The following is an 18,798-nucleotide window of genomic DNA, read 5'->3' as shown; positions in this document are numbered from 1 at the left end:
CCAATATATAACAGTATAAAAAAGAGTATGGAGTTTCTGAGGTGTCCTTGGTTACTTGCCACTACTATGGATCCGAGGTTATTCGGAAGCATGTGTTTTGGATCTAGCCCTCAACTCAAAAATTTATGATGAGCTTGCAGAATTTGGGGGACTGAAGTGTTTGTTGCTGGGCGCTTCAAGTGTGTTTAGTAATAAAACTAAACCAGTTTCACCATAGTAAGAACACTGCTGACTAGACTGAGCTATTGTAATTTTTCTTGAAACTCAAAGCAACCACATATGTCTAGTTCATGTGACAGGATTTTATTGCAAATTACTAAATAGTGAATAATGAATAGTTTTACCACAGGATTTTATTACTAGATGGTCAGAATCTAACATTGGCATGAAATGACTATGGCATTCTAAAGCAAAGTAGAGTTATAGTGCAGATTGAGAAACCCTATAAACCCTCAACTTTCTTCTATTTTACCCTTGAAAATATTTCAAGAAATTATCAGCAAGTATACTTTGGAGAGATAGTGTAGAAGATATAAAACCAGAGAAGAGAGACTATTTACTAACCTCATAAATATGTTATAAAAATCCTAATGATTTCATCAGACTGCCCTTTTTTATTACCAAAGTGTTCTCTAATTCCTACGGGACTGCTTATAGTATGAGAGAAAGAGAGAGAGGAGAAAGAGACCTTTTGATCTTTGGGTAGTGTTTCCTAACTCCTTTAGTATGTTTATGATTTTTGTGTTATTTTTGTATTGTTACATCAAATTTCCCATTATCCTGCTCTGAACTAGGCTGAAGCCAGATTGAAATTTGGGAGAGGGTATTTTTTACTAACAGGGCAATTAAACATTAAGCCATTGCAACCATAAGTCCTGTTTATATTTCCTTAAGCTAAAGGTGTTTTAACTCCTCTATCCCATATTTTGTTATCATTACTCTGTTGAAAATATTGTGAAAATCTGCCCCACAGAAGCCCGATAAACCGCAAGTAATGATGTGTCATTTGCGCCTGTTGGGCATTTAAACCACTCACATTTCTCACTTGTCCATAAAGAAATTGTGAGCTATAACTTATCTTCCTCCCCTTGGATCAATTCTATGGTAAGACTTGACATCCTAAATAAAATTTTAAGATGTTGCCTACTTATTCACATAAGAATTATCTATTTTAATTCTTTCCTTGCAAAATATGAAATACTTAAAATAGAACTGTTGATACATTTACAGTAATTTTGGATCTTATAAAAGTATGAAAGGAAGCTTTCAGTTTTCTTACCAAGTGTATATTTTAATGACTGTTACCTCAATAACAATTATAACTAGCATTTTTATCCCTGTTACATAATATAAATATGTAATGAACAATATCTCATTTTGTTTCTACAATAACCCTATGAAGTAAGTGGTGCAAATATTATCAGCCTTATGTTATAGATAAACAACGCTCCGAAAACTGAGACTAGAGGGAGTTTGTTATTGTCCATAGTGAAGTGGCTAATAAGTACTAAAATCAAGACTCACTCTCTGGTCCTCTTCCTCCCACTTCTGTATTTCTTTTCCCCTTTTGAAAAAAAAGGAGGTGAAATTCATGTAGCATGAAACAATTTTAATGTATATGATTAACTTACATTTAGTCCATCCACAATACTGTGCAATCATTACCTCTATCTAGCTTCAAGACATTTTCATCAACCCAAAGGGAACTCTGTACCCATTAAGCTGGCAACCACCAGCCCCTTAAACCACTAATATGCTTTGTGTCTCTGTGGATTTAACTATACTGGATATTTCATATAAATGAAATCATATAATACGTGACCTTTTGTGTCTGACTTTTTTCACTTAGCATTAATGTTTTTGAGGTTCATCCACATTGTACTTCATACCTTTTTATGTATGCACAATATTCCACATTTTGCATGCAATGTAATTTCTTTACTCACTGATGAGTGTTTGACTTGTTCCCACTTTTTGCTTTTTATTAACAGTAGTGCTGAGAACATTCACACATTTGTTCATATAATGCTAATTATTGCTAGTGGATATTTGGATTGTTTCCATTTGGGGGCCATAATGAGTAATGCTGCTATGACCATTCATGTACAGATTTTTTGTGTGAGCATATGTTTTGAATTCTCTCATGTATATATCTAGGAGTGGAAATTCTGGGTCATGTGATAATTCTATATTTAACTTTTTGAGGAACTGTCAAACTGTATTCCACAGTGGCTCTACCATTTTATATCCCCACCAGAAATGTATGAAGGTTCTAATTTATCCATATCCTCACTGATGCTTTTTAGTTTGTTTTTAAAAAAATTGTAGCCATCCTAGTGAGTGTGTACAAAAAATTGTAGCCATCCTAGTGAGTGGTATCTCACGGAATCAACAGTTTTGACTTTCATTTTTCTAATAACTAATAATGTTGAACATTTTTTCACATATTTGTTGGCCCTTTACATATCCTCTTTGCAGAAATTTGTTTGTTAAATTCTTTGCCCTTTTTTTTTTTTTTAAAGTATTTATTTCTTTGGCTGTGCCCAGTCTTAGCTGTGGCTCTTGGGATCTTTAGCTGGGGTATATGGGAACCCTGGCCCCCTGCATTGGAAGCACAGAGTCTTAGCCACTGGACCACAGGGAAAGTCCCAATTCTTTGGCCATTTTTAATTTGAGTTGCTTCTATATTTAAAAATAATAAATTATGCTCTTCCCCCTAAAATTCAACTCATGCTCCTTTGGAAAATTTACCTTCCTGATCCCTTAGTGTGTCATTATGTACGGAAAATACAGTTACACATTCTTGAGATATTTTCATGTGTGTGTGTGTATGTGATCAGGGGTCATCCTTATCTAGGAACAGGATACCAAGTTCTCCACAGATGATGGAATTGATAACCTAACGTGCAAACTGAGATCATCCATTTGTCAGTTACCATGGTGCTATCCCAGCTTCCCTAGTGGCTCAGACGGTGAAGAATCCATCTGCAATGTGGCAGACCTGGGTTCAATCCCTGGGTTGGGAAGATCCCTTGGGGGAGGGCATGGCACCCCACTCCAGTATTCTTGCCTGGAGAATCCCATGGACAGAGGAGCCTGGTGGGCTACAGTCGGGTCACAAAGAGTCAGACATGACTGAGCGACTAAGCACAGCACAGTGCATGGCGCTACCCTCAGGCTGGGGGGCCCCTCAGAGGAGGAGCCAGGGTGGATGGCAGATTTGGGAACATGGGCTTCTACTTAACTTGGACCAGGGAGAGGAGGAGTTGCCTGGTTTGCTGCCTTGTGTCAGGGGATAATGTGGAGCCTGCTCTGGAGTGAAAGGTCAGGATGGGGTGGCCACAGGGGTGGGAATGAAGGGGGAAAACCAGACACTCTTCGTTCGTGGCTGTAGCGGCCCTTTGGGCCAAGGGCATTTTCATGGTCAGACACTTGCCCAAGGGAGTCATAATGTTTATGCTATTTATATTTTCTGTGACTACTGCCTTTTTGTCTGTCTTGGTACAGAGAGCAGCTCTTTGTAGAAGTGCCACCAGTTCTAGTTGTGCTAAGGGGAACACAAGCAGAAGCTCTGTGAAGATTTGGAGGATTGTTTTGAAGGAGAGACAGCTCTGAGAGCCAAGTAAGGTGTGGCTGCCATGGAAGAAAGGCTGAGAAGGTACCAATGGGAGGGAGGGTCTTGGGGGCCAGGCTTCCAGCAGTCTTCCTCTGGGGCCTCTCCTTAACAAGCCTCAGTGTTTATCCCTCACAAAAGCCTATGTTCTGCAAATGTGACTGAATAATACTGTGAGATATTAATTTCAGACTTTTCTCATATTTCCCCCTTTCACCTCCCCCCTTTTAATCAAATGGTTGGCTCTGCTCCGTAATCTCAGGAGAAAGAGGTGACTGGCCAAAAAGCAGACTCACACCATAAATTACATTCTGTGTGTGTTCTGAAAGCCCAAATAGGGGAGAGTCGGGGATTCTGGGTTTGAACATAATGATTGGGTAAAGGGGTCTTTCCTTTTACCTTCAAACTTGAAGAAAGGTCCTCCTGGTTTGGTGCGGGGATGGGGCGGGCTAAGGTGGGTACATGGGCATGAACACAGAGAGGAGTGTGTGTCCCAGAGCAGAGGGGCCTGAGCCTGCTTTCCAGGGGAGCCTGGGAGGCCCCAGGAAGGGAAAGATCGTGTGGGTTGTGCTAGGCTGAATGTGTGCATGCGTGAATGCTCAGTCGTGTCCGACTCTTTGCGACCCCATGGAGCGTAGACAGCCAGGCTCCTCTGTCCGTGGGATTTCCCAGGTGAGAATACTGGAGTGGGTTGCCATTTCCTTCTGAAGGAGATCTTCCCAACTCAGAGACTGAACCCCTGCTTCTTGCATTGGCAGCTGGGTTCTTTACCGCTGAGCTGCCTGGGAAGCCCCCACTAGACTGAATAATGGCCCCTAAATGTCCGCCTTCTGATCCCAGAACCTGTGAATGTGTTACTTTACATAGCAAAAAGGGACATTGCAGGTAAGATTAAGTTAAGGATCTTGAGATGGGGAAAAGGAGCCTGGTGCATCCAGGTGTGTGCAATGTAATGACAGGAGCTTTAGGCGAGGGAGGCACGTGAGCGCAATGGGTGTGATGATCCTCCCCGCCGGCTTTGAAGATGGAGGTAAAGGCCGAGAGCCCAGGAGTGCCTGAGGCCCCCAGGAGTTGGCAAAAGCAAGAAAACAGACTCTCGCCTAGAGCTTTGAGGAAGAACCAGACCCGCGGACACCTTGATTTTGCTCATAAGACCCATTTGGACTTCTGACCTCCAGAACTGTAAGGTAATACTTGCCCTTTGTTTTAAGCCACGGAGTTTGTGGCCATTTGTTACAGCAGCCCTTGGGAACTAAGAGTGGGGCGTCTCCTGCAACCTGCATGGGGCGCCGGCTGCATCAGGACGCCGACAGGAGGGCTTAAAGAGCCAAATGCAGGGGCAGGGGGAGGCCAGCTGATTGTGTGGGCTGGGAACTGGGGACCTGGTGGGCTCCTAACTCAGTGCCCTGGCATGACAGCACCCCAGGATTTCCTGTCACAGTCCTAGAGAAAGCTGGAAGCTCTCTCCAAGTGACATGGAATTTCTATCACCCAGCCTAAGTGAGCACTTAAAATATAAATAAAGGAAGTGATTATTCTTGCACACAGAGCTTTGGATCTGAAATTCTTCCTCTCCACATGATGTTTCATTTCAAGTTTAGGGGATGGGGCAACCACTGTGTGCCACATACTTTATATATGCATGTTTAGTTCATTTTCACAGCCCCGTGAGGTAAGTACACCTCATTATCAACTTAATTTGTTCCTGAAAATGTGACAGAGGATTTAGGGAACGGGAGGGACTATATTTCATTATTTTAAATAGTGAGTTAAAAAAAAATGAGTTCCAAGCTTGTCCAAAAAATACAATCAGTTTGCTGCAAATAACACTGAGCAATAATTCTACTGTCATTCATTCATTTAAAAAAAAATTATTGAACTATAGTTGATTTACAATGTTTTAGGTATATAGCAAGGTGATTCAGTTGTACATATGTATATTCTTTTTCAGATTCTTCTCCATTATAGGTTATTATACAATATTGAATATAGTTCCCTGTGCTATACAGGAGGTCTTTATTAGTTATCTATTTTATATGTAGTAGTGTGTATCTGTTAATCCAAAATTTCTAATTTATCCCTCCCCACATTTCCCCTTTGGTAACCATAAGTTTGTTTTCTGTGAGTCTATTTCTGTTTTGTAAATAAGTTCATTTCTATCATTTTTTTAGATTCCACATATAAATGATATCATGTGATATTTGTCTTTCTCTGACTTGGTATGATAATCTCTAGGTACATCCATGATGCTGCAAATGCATTATTTCATTCTTCTTTATGGTTGAGTAATATTCTGTTGTATACATATTGCACACTTTCTTTATCCATTTATGTATTGATGGGCGTGTAGGTTTACTTCCATGTCCTGGCTATTGTGAATAGTGCTGCTGTGAACACTGGGGTGCAGCAGTCTTTTCGAAGTAGTTCAGCTGAGTTCAGTCACTCAGTCATGTCTGACTCTTTGCAACCCTATGGACTGCAGCATGCCAGGTTTCCCTGTCCATCACCAACTCCCAGAGCTTGCTCAAACTCATGTCCATCTTTTCCACATATATGCCCAAGAGTGGGATGGCAGGATCGTATGGTAACTCTGTTTTTAGTTTTCTAAAGAACTGCTGTACTGTTCTGCTTAGTGGCTGCACCAATTTGCATTCCTGCTCAACAGTGTAGGAGGGTTCCCTTTTTTCTACATCCTCTCATTCACTCTTTCAACTGATGCTTACTGTTTTTTTGCGTGTAACTGTGATTCTTTTCATGATACCTGTATTAGTTTTCTCAGGTTACTCTAACAAAGTACCATAAACTGGGTGGCTTGAAATAAAAGAAATTTCTTCTCTCATGGTTCAGTTCTGTTGAGTTCAGTCGCTCAGTCATGTCCAACTCTTTGTGACCCCATGGACTGCAGCGACCAGGCTTCCCTGACCATCACCAACTCCCAGAGCTTGCTCAAACTCACGTCCATAGAGTCAGTGATACCATCCAACCATCTCATCCTCTGTCGTCCCCTTCTCCTGCCTTCAATCTTTCCCAGCATCAGGGTCTTTTCCAGTGAGTTCATTCTTCCCATCAGGTAAGTATTGGAGTTTCAGCTTCAGCATCAGTCCTTCCAATGATTATTCAGGACTGACTTCCTGGAGGATTCATTGGTTTGATCTCCCTGCAGTCCAAGGGACTCTGAAGAGTCTTCTCCAACACCACAATTCAAAAGCATCAATTCTTCAGTGCTCAGCTTTATGGTACAACTCTCACATCCGTACATGACTACTGGAAAAACCATAGCTTTGACTAGATGGACTTTGTGGGCAAAGTAATGTCTCTGTTTTTTATTATGCTGTCTAGGTTGGTCAGAGCTTTTCTTCCAAGGAGCAAGTGTCTTTTAATTTCATGGCTGCAGTCACCATCTGCAGTGATTTTGCAGTCTCTGTTTCCATTGTTTCCCCATCTATTTGCCATGAAGTGATGGGACCAGATGCCATGATATTAGTTTTTTGAATGTTGAGTTTTAAGCCAACTCTTTCACTCTACTCTTTCACTCATGGCTCAGGGGCCAGATATCTGAAGCCAAAGTGTCAGCAGGGCCATGCTCCCTTCAGAGCCTTCAGAATCCTTCCTTTTCTCTTCTAGCTCCTGGTGGTTCCTGGTGTTTCTTGACTTCTGACAACGTAGCTCCAATCTCGGCCTCCATCTTTCTGTGGCTGTCTTCCTTGTCATTGTCTCCACACAGCCTGCTTACAGGGACATCGATCATTGGATTTAGGACCTACTCTTATCTTAAATACTTACATATGCAAAGACCTTGTTTACAAATAACATCACATTGTGAGCTTTCAAGTGGACATGAATTTCAGGAGACACTATTCAACCCATTGGAATACTGCCCCCCCCATCCCAGCCCCACACCACCACCACTTCTATGCTCTTGCCAATGCATGATCAAGAGTTAAATTTTTTTTTTTACTTTTTCTTAAATGTGATATATTCCTGTTACATCTATCTATCACTTATGTCATGGGCCACCTGCCTCGTACATCACTTCATTTACTTGACTTGCCTCAGTGCCTCTGAAGGAATCTGCCAGATACCTTTGTACAGCATGCACATCGTCCCTGTGCCGTGTACATCTTATGAGGAGGTACTCCCTCTTTCATCTTGGCATCGCATGGATTTTACAGTATGCTTGGTCAGAGATGGTGCTCATCTGCATGTTTGTTGGAGGAGGGAATGATGTATGTGAGAGAAAGACAAATTGTATCTCCTCTGCTAATTGGATGTGCTAATCTACTTTAGAAGTTTCACTCTCCTCTCTGGCTGCTGCAAGGACTTACCCATTTGTTCCTGTTACTACCTGGTAGCCTCTGCTGGTACCCCTGCTGACAGGTTAGCCTGATTCATCCCTCCACCTAATAGCTATTGCTGCTCTGTGGATCCTGTAACAAAGAGCATGTGAGCTGCTCATTAGTCATAATTGGAATCTTCTAGAGCCCAGGTACACATTCAGATGTACAGCACCTCATGAATGTGTAGAGGAGCTGCCTTGACACACGCCAGGTGAGGTTACTGCTCAGAATGCATGCAGGATTGACATAGTGCCCTGCTGCCTTGTAAAATGGCCTGGTTTCTATAGAATGGAAATAGTCTAATGAAGTTTACACACTGTGAAGAGTACAGATGTGCTCCATGAAAAGAAAGCATGGATAATTTATGAACCAAGTCTAGGACAAATTATGGATCATTAAAACCAGCTTGCCTCAATCTAAGCTTTCAAGACTCACAAGTTGAGAGTAGTGAGTGCTGAACTTTCCAACCAGGCACACTTCAACCATTCCAAATTCTACTTTTTGGGGGGAATTGTTCCTAGAAAACTCCCTCCTAACTTACCTTGTTGTCTAGAGAAACCCTAATTATTATTTCTCTTTCTTATATCTCTCCTTTTGCCCGTCATTAATTTTGGTGATAAAGGGATATCCTGAATATTGCTTTGGATTGGCCACAAAGTTCATTCAGGTTTTTCCATAACATTTTAGTCAACCCAATATAACATGTATTGCATTTCAGTCCAGACAAAGAGGCAAAGATGGTGTATTTCAGCCCATAGAAAATCAAATGAGTTATGTAACTTCTTTTCATTTTCCTCATGATAACAAATGGCAACATTGAAGGGGTGGGGATCACTTTTGGTCTTTCATGTCTCATCTCTCCTTGATCCTGTGACTTCATGAGGATTCAAACACCAAATGATGTTGTCTCCTGTCTTTGCTACCATTCACTACTCCACCACATTTTACATTATATTATATTGTTAAGCCTAAGTTAATTTCCCCAGCCCTGGCATTCTGTTCCTTCAGAGAAGTGAAAGGAATTCTCTATGCTTTGTCCCCACTCTTTTCTTTCCTCATTAGACCTCCATCAACCCTGGCCTACCATATTCCCTGCCCACCCCAGTACCATAACATCCAGTTGTGCAAGGTCTCTCTCTTGAGTGTATATATTTGCTCAGCTTTGACTCAGAGTTCTATCTGTAAATTTGGTGTATTTAATAAATGAAACTCTTCCATTGTTCCAGGATCTGATGTAGCTTATATTATTTCCAAAGTATATTTTTTATGTGAAATTCATGAAAGCCATGGAGTTCAAAATTCATTTGATTACTCGTTCAGATTATTCAGGGTTTTGCTAAGACTGGCCAAGTTTCTGCTTCTTTCCTCTGTGTTGATTAGATCACATCATGTTTTATACTAAGATTTCTCTGCACCATTATTACACTCAATGGACTTCATTTAGAATGTCGTGGCATCACTCTGGTGTGAGATATGAGTGCACTCTGCCAGTCCACAGACGTGTGCTGTCATTTCCTATTAAAAAGAAAATGGACCACATACTTCTTGCTGTGCTTATGAGGTCTTGATGGGAATTATTAGACCAGAGGGAAGATTTGTAAGAGATAATGGTAATGTGATCATTTTATTGATCTTTCTATTTGAAGGAAGGAATCCCTTAATTTTACTTGCTCCATTGGAAGAACTGTTGATGAAGGTATAGTTCATTGAGTCCAGAGGGCTGTGTGAGGGCCATGTGGGGGTCTCAGACAGAGACCCTCTTCTTCAGGAAGGATATAGAAGTATAAACAGGTACAGATGGGGAAATAATTCAGTTTGTAGTTAACTTGTGCACGGCATTATAAAAGAGTGAGCTCTGTGTACCTAGGGCAAAGACAGCACTCTCCTGATAGAGAGGGCCGAGGTGGACTCAAACTCTCCTGGTCTTCCAGCTTCATCTTCTGCCCCTGCTGCAGTCTCTGAACACCTGCTGGCTTTGACCCTTCAGATTTTGTCTCTGACATGCCTCCATGTGGTGGGACCTTGGGGATAATTCATTCATTCACTTGTACATGCATTTATGTGCACCCTTGTTCATTCATTCACTCACTAAAGCATTCACTCATTTGACAATGATTCAGCAGTATTTGATGAGAGCCTCTGTGTGCCTTGTGGCATGGCAGGTACTGAACACTGTATACAGATAAAGGTTAGTCATAATCCCTATCCTCCAGAAACTTACTGCTTTCTTTGAAAGAGAAATCTAGCACATTATTTTTGAGTTTAGTGCAATACGTTGTAGTTCAGAGTTTCAGCACCGAAAACATGACCCAGAGAGGAGGAGCTAGAAGAGATCCAGGGAAGGTAAGCGTGAGCAGTGGGGGCTACCTGGATACAGCAGGACGTGAGCTGGACCCTAAAATAGGGGCCTTTGGCAGATATGGAATAAAGAAAAGGAAAGTCAAAGCAGAAAATACAAGATAAGCTAAGGCAAAAGGTCATAAATGATAATGGTGTTTATAAGGGAGAGTGGAGAGACCATTCTGGTGAGAGGAAAAGGGCCACATGTAGGCCCTTTGTAGTTGTAGGAAGTGAAAGTCAAATTAGATCAGGACCAGACTGATGAAAGAATCTGAAAGAAACAGCACCTTTTGACTTTATTGAGTATAGATTTGAGAACCACTGGCACTCTTGAATATAAATGTGATACTGTTGTAATAAACTTAAGATAGTTCAGGATTTCACCATTACCCAATAGTCAGTTGGTGTGTCTGAGAATACAGGGTGGAGATGAACCCTGAATAAGATGACCTCTTTAATAGGCAATGGGAGGGGGACAGGAAAAGGAGCAAAGGGGTTAATGTCCAGTTTTGCTAACCATATGTGAAATGTTGAAGAATTTTCTGATATACATTTACATGGGTAAACGAATCAAACAGGGTTTGCCAATGAGAGAAAGCCTTGTGCGCAGCGACTCATTTAGAAAGGACTATGTACTGGCTCAGGTACCTAAACTGTAGGAAGGGCTAAGGATACGGCTCAGGGCAAAGAGGGAGGATTTTATTTTATATAAAGTTGACGGCAGTTATTTTTATTTATTTTTTGATTAACATTCAAATAATTCACATATTTAATCAAGTATATTTCTCTTAAACACTCACCAGTTACATATCCAAATTTCCAGACAATTTTTTCCCACACTTTGAACTTTTTATTTTGTATTGGGATGCAGTCAATTAACAATGTTGTGATAGTTTTTCAGGTGAACAGCAAAGAAACTCAGCCATGCCTATACATGTATCCATTCTCCCTCAAACACCCCTCCCATCCAGGCTGGCACATACCATTGCACAGAGTTCCATATGCTCTACAGTAAGTCCTTGTTGGTTATGCATTTTAAATACAGCAGTGTGTACACGACCATCCCAAACTCCCTAACTATCCCTTCCCCCCAGCACCCAGAAGTTTGTTTTCTAAGTCTGCGAGTGTCTTTCTGTTTTGTAACTAAGTTCATTTGTATCATTTCTTTTTAGATTCCAGATATAAGGGATGTCATACAGTATTTTTCCTTCTCTAACTTCCTTCACTCAGTATGACACTCTCTAGGTCCATCCTTGTTGCTGCAAATGGCATTATTTCATTCTTTTAATAGCTGAGTAATATTCCATTGTATATAAACACTACATTTTCTTTATCCATTCCTTTGTTGATGGACGTTTAGGTTGCTTCCGTTTCTTGGCTGCAATGAACACTGGGGTGTGTGTATCCTTTTGGATCATGTTTTTCTCTGGATATATGCCCAGGAGTGAGACTGCAAGGTCATATGATAGCTCTGCCCCATTTGGTAGTTCTATTTTTAGTTTTTTAAGGAAGCTCTATACTGTTCTCCATAGTGGTTATACCAATTTACATTCCCACCAACAGTATAGGAGGGTTCTCTTCTCTCCACACCCTCTCTGGCAGTTATTGTTCCCACAAACAATTTTAAATGAGAAGAACAAACCTACTATATAAAGATGTAATGATGCCATAATGAACACTTATATAGCACTTACTGTATGCCAGGCCATATTGTAAGCACAGTACAGTACTTAGAGTTGGTTTCCCAGATGGCACAGTGGTAAAATATCCACCTGCCAATACAGAGGACATAGGAGATGCGGGTTCGATCCCTGGGTCAGGAAGATACCCTGGAATAGGAAATGGCAACATGCTCCAGTATTCTGGCCTGGAGAATCCCAAGGACAGAGGCAGGCTACAGTCCATCGGGTCACAAAGAGTCAGACATGACTGAGCACACATATTTTATATACATATGATTCATACTCCTCAAAACAACTTTATCAGATAAATTTCATTTTGAAATGAAAAATTGAGCCCTTTGGATTTATGCATTTAATAAGTTGTATAGATTAGATTTCAACCTAGTCATCCAGATTCCAGAGTTCATGCTCTTAACCATTATACTTCTACTATCTCTTAATATAAAAACTATTAGAAAAGTATATTCTAAAACTAGCATCATGCTTAAGAGGGAATAACTGTTACTATCATTATTTACTAATATTTTGGTGACACTAAACAATGCAACTACATATGAGAAAGAAATCATAAATACAAAACATTGCAAAGCAGGAGATAAAATAATTATTTGTAGATACTATGATTCTACACCTAGAAAACAATAAGAAAATCAGCACAAAAACTGCTGCAAATAATAAGGGTATTCAGGCCATCAACTTGTTATAAAATGAAATATGATATTTAGTCACAGTCATATGTAAAAACTATATAGATAGAAGATATAATTGAAGAAAAGCCCCATTTGGAATAGTAAGAAAGCTAAAACTCTTTAAGATAAACCAAACAAAATTTATTCGAGATGCACATAAAGAAAACTTTAAAACACAAAGACACAGGAAAAGACATGAGGAAATAGAAAGGCATGCCATATTCTTGGATAGGTTGTCTGAATACCATAAAGGTGTTTATTCAGGTATCTTAATTTAAAGATTAACTTGAACTTAGTAAAATTCCAAAAGCTAATTTTGTAGTTCGTATAGAAAAAATATAAAAGCAAATATAAAATTAGCTTAACATCCAAAAAACCAATGTAACACACCGTATCAATAGAAAAAAAGGTCAAAATCACATGATCATCTCAGTGGACCAGAAAAAAATCATTCATTGTAAACAAACAAACAAAAAACTCTGAAAGGGGCTTCTCTGGTGATCAGTGGTTAAGAGTCCACCTTGCAATGCAGGGGACGCTGGTTTGATCCTTGGTCTGAGAAAATCCCACATGCCACAGAGCGACTAAGCCCGTACACTGCAACAACTGAGCCCATGTGCCACAACTACTGAAGCCTGTGCACCTAAAGCCTGTGCTCCAAAACAAGAAAAGCACTGCAATGAGAAGCTCACACACCACACTAAAGAGTAGCCCCTGCTCGCTGTAACTAGAGAAAAGCCCACACATGGCAACGAAGACCCAGCCACAGCCATAAAAAGTTAAATAAATAAAATTATTTATCTTTAAAAAGGTTTTTTTTAAAAACCCTGAAAAACTTGGAAAGGGAAGGAACTTGATCAAACTGTTAGAGGCCATCTATGAAAAATTCCAGCTAACCTAGTGAAAGACGGATTGCTTTCCCCTCAAGAGCAGGAAAACAAGACAAGGATGGTCACTCTCACTCCTTCTATTCAGTATTGTCCTGGAGGTTCTAGCCAAGGCAACCAGCCAAGAGAATGAAAGAAAAGGCATCCAGATAGGAAAGTGAAATGTAAAACTGTCTCTATTAGCAAATGACATGATCTTGTATAGAAAATCCTAAGGAATCAGAGTAACTATTAGAAATAATAAATTTTTTAAAAGCTATTAGAATTAACTAAGTTCAGCAAGGTGGCAAGATACTAGATCAACATAAAAAATCAATTGTATTTCTATACATAGCAATGAATAATGCAAAAGTGTAATTAAGAAAACAATTCCACTTGTAAATGCATTAAAAAGAATAAAATACTTAGAAATAAATTTAACAGAAGTGCAAGACTTATAACTGAAAACTATAAAAAACTGTTGAATGAAATTAAAGACAAATAAATGGAAAAAAGATTTCCTGTTTCTATGTCAGATGACCTAATATTATTAAATTACAATGCTCCCTAATCTGATCTACAGATTCAACAATCCCTACCAAACTTCCCAGGTAGCTCAGATGGTAAAGAATCCGCCTGCAATGCAGGAGACCCTAGCTCGATTCCTAGGTTGGGAAATTCCCTGGAGAAGGGATAGGCTACCCACTCCAGTATTCTTGGCCCTCACTGGTGGCTCAGGTGGTTAAGAATTCACCTGCAATGTGGGAGACCTGGGTTTGATCCCTGGGTTGGGAAGCTCCCCTGGAGGAGGGCATGGCAACCCATCCCAATATTCTTGCCTGGAGACTCCCCATGGACAGAGGAGCCTGGCAGGTTACAGTCCATGGGGTCGCAGAGAGTCAGACATGACTGAGTGACCAAGCACACACACACCAAAACTTCAGGTGGCTTTTCTGCAGGATTTAACAGGCTGATCTTCGAACTCATATGGAAATTCAAGAGGCCCAGAAAGCAAAGAAAAAAAAAAATCTCAGAATAGTGAAGTTTGAAGATTCATACTTCCTTACTGCAAAACTTACAACATAGCTGCAATAATTAAGACAGTATAATACTAGCATAAGGCTAGATATATAAATCAGTGGAATAAAATTTGAGAGTTCAGAAATAAACATTTATCGTCAGCTGATTGTCCACAAGGATGCCAAGACTGTTCAATGGTGAAAGAGTAATCTTTTGAATGTATGGTGCTCAGAAATTGGATTTCTACATGCAAAAGAATGAAGTTGGACCCCTATCTCACATCAAACACACGATAACTCAAGATAGATCAGAGACTTAAATGTAAGAGTTAACTGAATAACTTGGAAGAAAAAAAAAAATGAATAAATCTTTATGACTTTGATCACAAAATGACACTAAAAGCCCAATGACAAAAGAGACAATTGATAAATTGGACTTAATCAAAGTTAAAAACTTTTGTGCTTCACGCTGATCAGCAGCAGCTCTCTCTTGAGCCCCCCATTCTGCAAACTCTAGCCACCTTGGACTCCCCGGAATCCTGACTCTGTCTCCTCTACTCAGAGGGTCTACTGGTCTCCAACTGGTTTCCTCCTCTCTGTGCTGTGTCCTGGAAGCATCTCAAGGCAGTAGGCTGGAACAGTTAAAGAGCTTGTCTCATTTGCATTTGACCTCTCAGGAATCACTGTCCTTCATGGCCTGATGTTACTGTTTTGGCAATGATTGTCATATATTTTGTTCAGTTTCTCAGTTCTTTTGGACAGGAGGGTAAATGCAGTCCCTGTCTTCCCATCTTGGCTGGAAATTGAAGTTCAATACAATTTTTAGGGAAAAAAATAGAATATATTCATGATCTCAGGATAGGGAAAGATGTCTTAAGTATTAAACATTGCTCACACAAAAGTAACATTTTATATTTAATATTAAGACCCCATAAAGAGAGTGAATATGTAAGTCAAAGAAGGGGAGACGATATCTGTAGTGCACATAATTGATCAACAACTCATAAATAGACTATATGAGAAGAAAAAAAACTCTGCAGATTAAGATCTAAAAAATATCACCCAAGATAAAGTCATGCAAAAGCCATTGTGGCACCACACAAAAGAGAAATAGCCAATGACCACAGCGGCTGTTAATACAGTGGTGTTAACTCATTAGAAATCAGGGAAATGCAAATTAATATCAAAATGTCATGGGATTCTCCAGGCAAGAATACTGGAATGGATTTCTGCATTCTCCTCCAGGGGATCTTCCTGACCCAGGGATCAAACCAGTGTCTCTTATGTCTCCTGCATTGGCAGACAGGTTCTTTACCACTAGTGCCACCTGGGAAGCCCCCCAAACTGCCACCAGGTAGACAAACATTTTAAAATCTAACAACTCCAAGTGTTAACAAGATGTGGTATACAAAGAACCCCTTTCCGTTGCTTGTGGAAATACAAATTAATGTAACTATTTTGGAAAACAGTTTGGTACTTTCTAGTAAAGTTTAAAATATATAAACCCTATGATCCACCAAATTCACCCATGGATCTACACCATACAGAACCTCACACATGCAAGTAACAGCATACAGGTCCAAGAATGTTCATAGGGGCATTTTTCACAGTAACCAAATAATGAAAACGACTCAAATGTCCATCCGCAGTAAAATGGGTAAATAAAGGTATATTCTTACAATTTGCCCCATTAAAAATGAATGAGCTGTGTCACACAACAATGTGAATAAAGTTTACAAATATAATTTTGAGCAAAAAGAGCAAGATTCTAAAGAAAAGATCAGTATGATTCTATTCATCAAGTTCAAAAACAAGTGAAATGAAGTATATTATTTAGATATGCACTCTTAGGTAGTAAAACTATAAAGAAAAAGCTAAATGTTTCCCTTAAAAAGGAACTCATGTCAAAGTGAATATTACATGAACTAATACGTGAAGAACCCTTCATTCATGATTTGGCGCACAGTCTATGCTCAATAAATTTTAGTTGAAAGTATCTTTATCTTGAAACCCCAGTCTTTTTCTGGCAACAGCATGCACTTAGGCTGTGAATCTGAGTATGTTAAATTAACCAGTTAACTCTAAGATGAGTGTCCTAATGATCAAGAAAGTGACCAGCTGCTTAGCCTACTTCTTACTGACTTTAAATGGCATATTTTTCTCCTGAGGCATTTCTTTTTGTGTGAAATATATATATTCTCAATCATAGTCGTTGACTTCGTATCTAGCTTTTTCTTACGGTCAGAGAGAGAGAATATAAGAGAATATATTCAGCCAAAGCAAGTAAATGTGCATTTAAGAGTTCAGCCCAAACATCAGCATAATTATCTTGAAAGTGACTGGAATTGAGCTTCAAGAGAAAGGATGAGGTCTGTGGTAAAGAGGGCACACTAACTGTTCTGACAACACAGTCTCTACCTGGATAGTGTTGTGATTCATAAACATTTAGAGGTAAAAATATAATCAGCGTTGATTTTTAGCAGGAGTTGAATAACGAAACTAGCGGCATAATTTTGGAACTGCCAACTGTCTTTAGAGCCAACTGTCTCAACGCTATGGAAGTGGGAAGGCAAACAAGACAAGCAACTGAACAATTAACCATTTCTGTCTGCATGCTGTGTGTCCATTGCTGAGCCATATATATTAACTGGAGTTACCTCCACGAAACCAAAATGTAGTGGAAATGAATCTTAAACAATTTTTAAAAGGCATTGTACATAATAAGAGAAAACATATACAGAGTGCTTTCTATGCTCTAAATATTTTTTTTCCAGGACTAACACATTGAATGCTCATAACACCACCAGGGATTTACAGATGAGGTCTATGGGGAGCATAAATGTTAAGTAACTTATCTAAGGTCACACAGCTACTAATTTAAGTGTTGGAGCTAGGTTTGAAGTGAAATGCTCTGATTTAGAGTTACAGCCACTAACTATACTGCCCATGTTGACACTATTTCTCTTACAAAAGCATAGAAACAATGAGTTTAGCAGCTAGTTAGCAAGAATAATTAATAAAAATAGGGAGCTACCAGGCGTGGTCATAATTAATAAAGCCTTTCAGTAAGCCACATCGTGGATGGCATGGATTATTTGGAGGTATGTGCATTGATTTTTGCATTTGGCTGCAAGTAAAGGGTTTTTCATCTTGCTCAGTGAGAAGTTTAGGAATAGATAGCCCCAGGCTAGGAGGGTAGCTCAGTGAGTCCACAAGGGCTCCTTCTACATTCTGGCTCTACCTTCTTTAGCCTGTAGGTTTCTTCCTGAGCACTGGAAGATGATCTTTAACTCCACTCATTGTGTTTGTGTTCCAGGATGAAAAAAATAGGAAGAAGCAAAGGATGAAAATCAAAAATCTAAAGGGCATGGCAGCTGAGGCTAGCTCTTCTTAAAAGATTTCCTGGAAGTTTCACTCAAGGACTTCTCAGTTCAATTCAGTTCAGTTACTCAGTGGTGTCCGACACTTTGCGACCCCATGAATCGCAGCATACCAGGCCTCCCTGTCCATCACCAACTCCTGGAGTCTACCCAAACTCATGTCCATTGAGTCGGTGATGCCATCCAACCATCTCATCCTCTGTCGTCCCCTTCTCCTCCTGCCCTCAATCTTTCCCAGCATCAGGGTCTTTTCAAATGAGTCAGCTCTTTGCATCAGGTGGCCAAAGTATTGGAGTTTCAGCTTCAACATCAGTCCTTCCAATGAACACACAGGACTGATCTCCTTTAGGATGGACTGGTTGGATCTCCTTGCAGTCCAAGGGACTCTCAAGAGTCTTCTCCAACACCACAGTTCAAAAGCATCAATTCTTTGGCACTCAGCTTTCTTTATGGTCCAACTCTCACTTCCATACATGACTACTGGAAAAACCATAGCCTTGACTAGACAGACCTTTGTTGACAAAGCAAGGACTTCTACTTATATTCATTTTTGTGTGTGCACTTAGTTGCTGAGTTGTGTCTGACTTCTCGACCCCATGGAAATCAATCCTAGAGAGTGAGTAGGGAAGAGAGTTGTGAATGGGAGCTCAGTCAGGCAAATGTTGTGTATTACAGAATGACTTGTTCCTAATGCCAAAAGTGTTAAGGCTCTTCTCCTAGGAAATAGCCATGGTGGCTTCGGAAAGGCTAAGAACTGCTACACATTATCCAATAAATGAATAGAGATTCACTATGAGCAGCCTAGAGCTTGTCAATGGTAATATTCCTTACAAAAAAAGGACCTGAAATTACTAGTAGGCAGAACCTTCCTA

Source organism: Giraffa tippelskirchi, chromosome 6 (assembly GCF_054371585.1).
Source record: "Giraffa tippelskirchi isolate mGirTip1 chromosome 6, T2T-mGirTip1v1.2.pri, whole genome shotgun sequence".
NCBI lineage: Eukaryota > Metazoa > Chordata > Mammalia > Artiodactyla > Giraffidae > Giraffa > Giraffa tippelskirchi.
The sequence above is the reverse complement of the archived record's forward strand: the minus strand, read 5'-3'. Positions refer to the sequence as shown.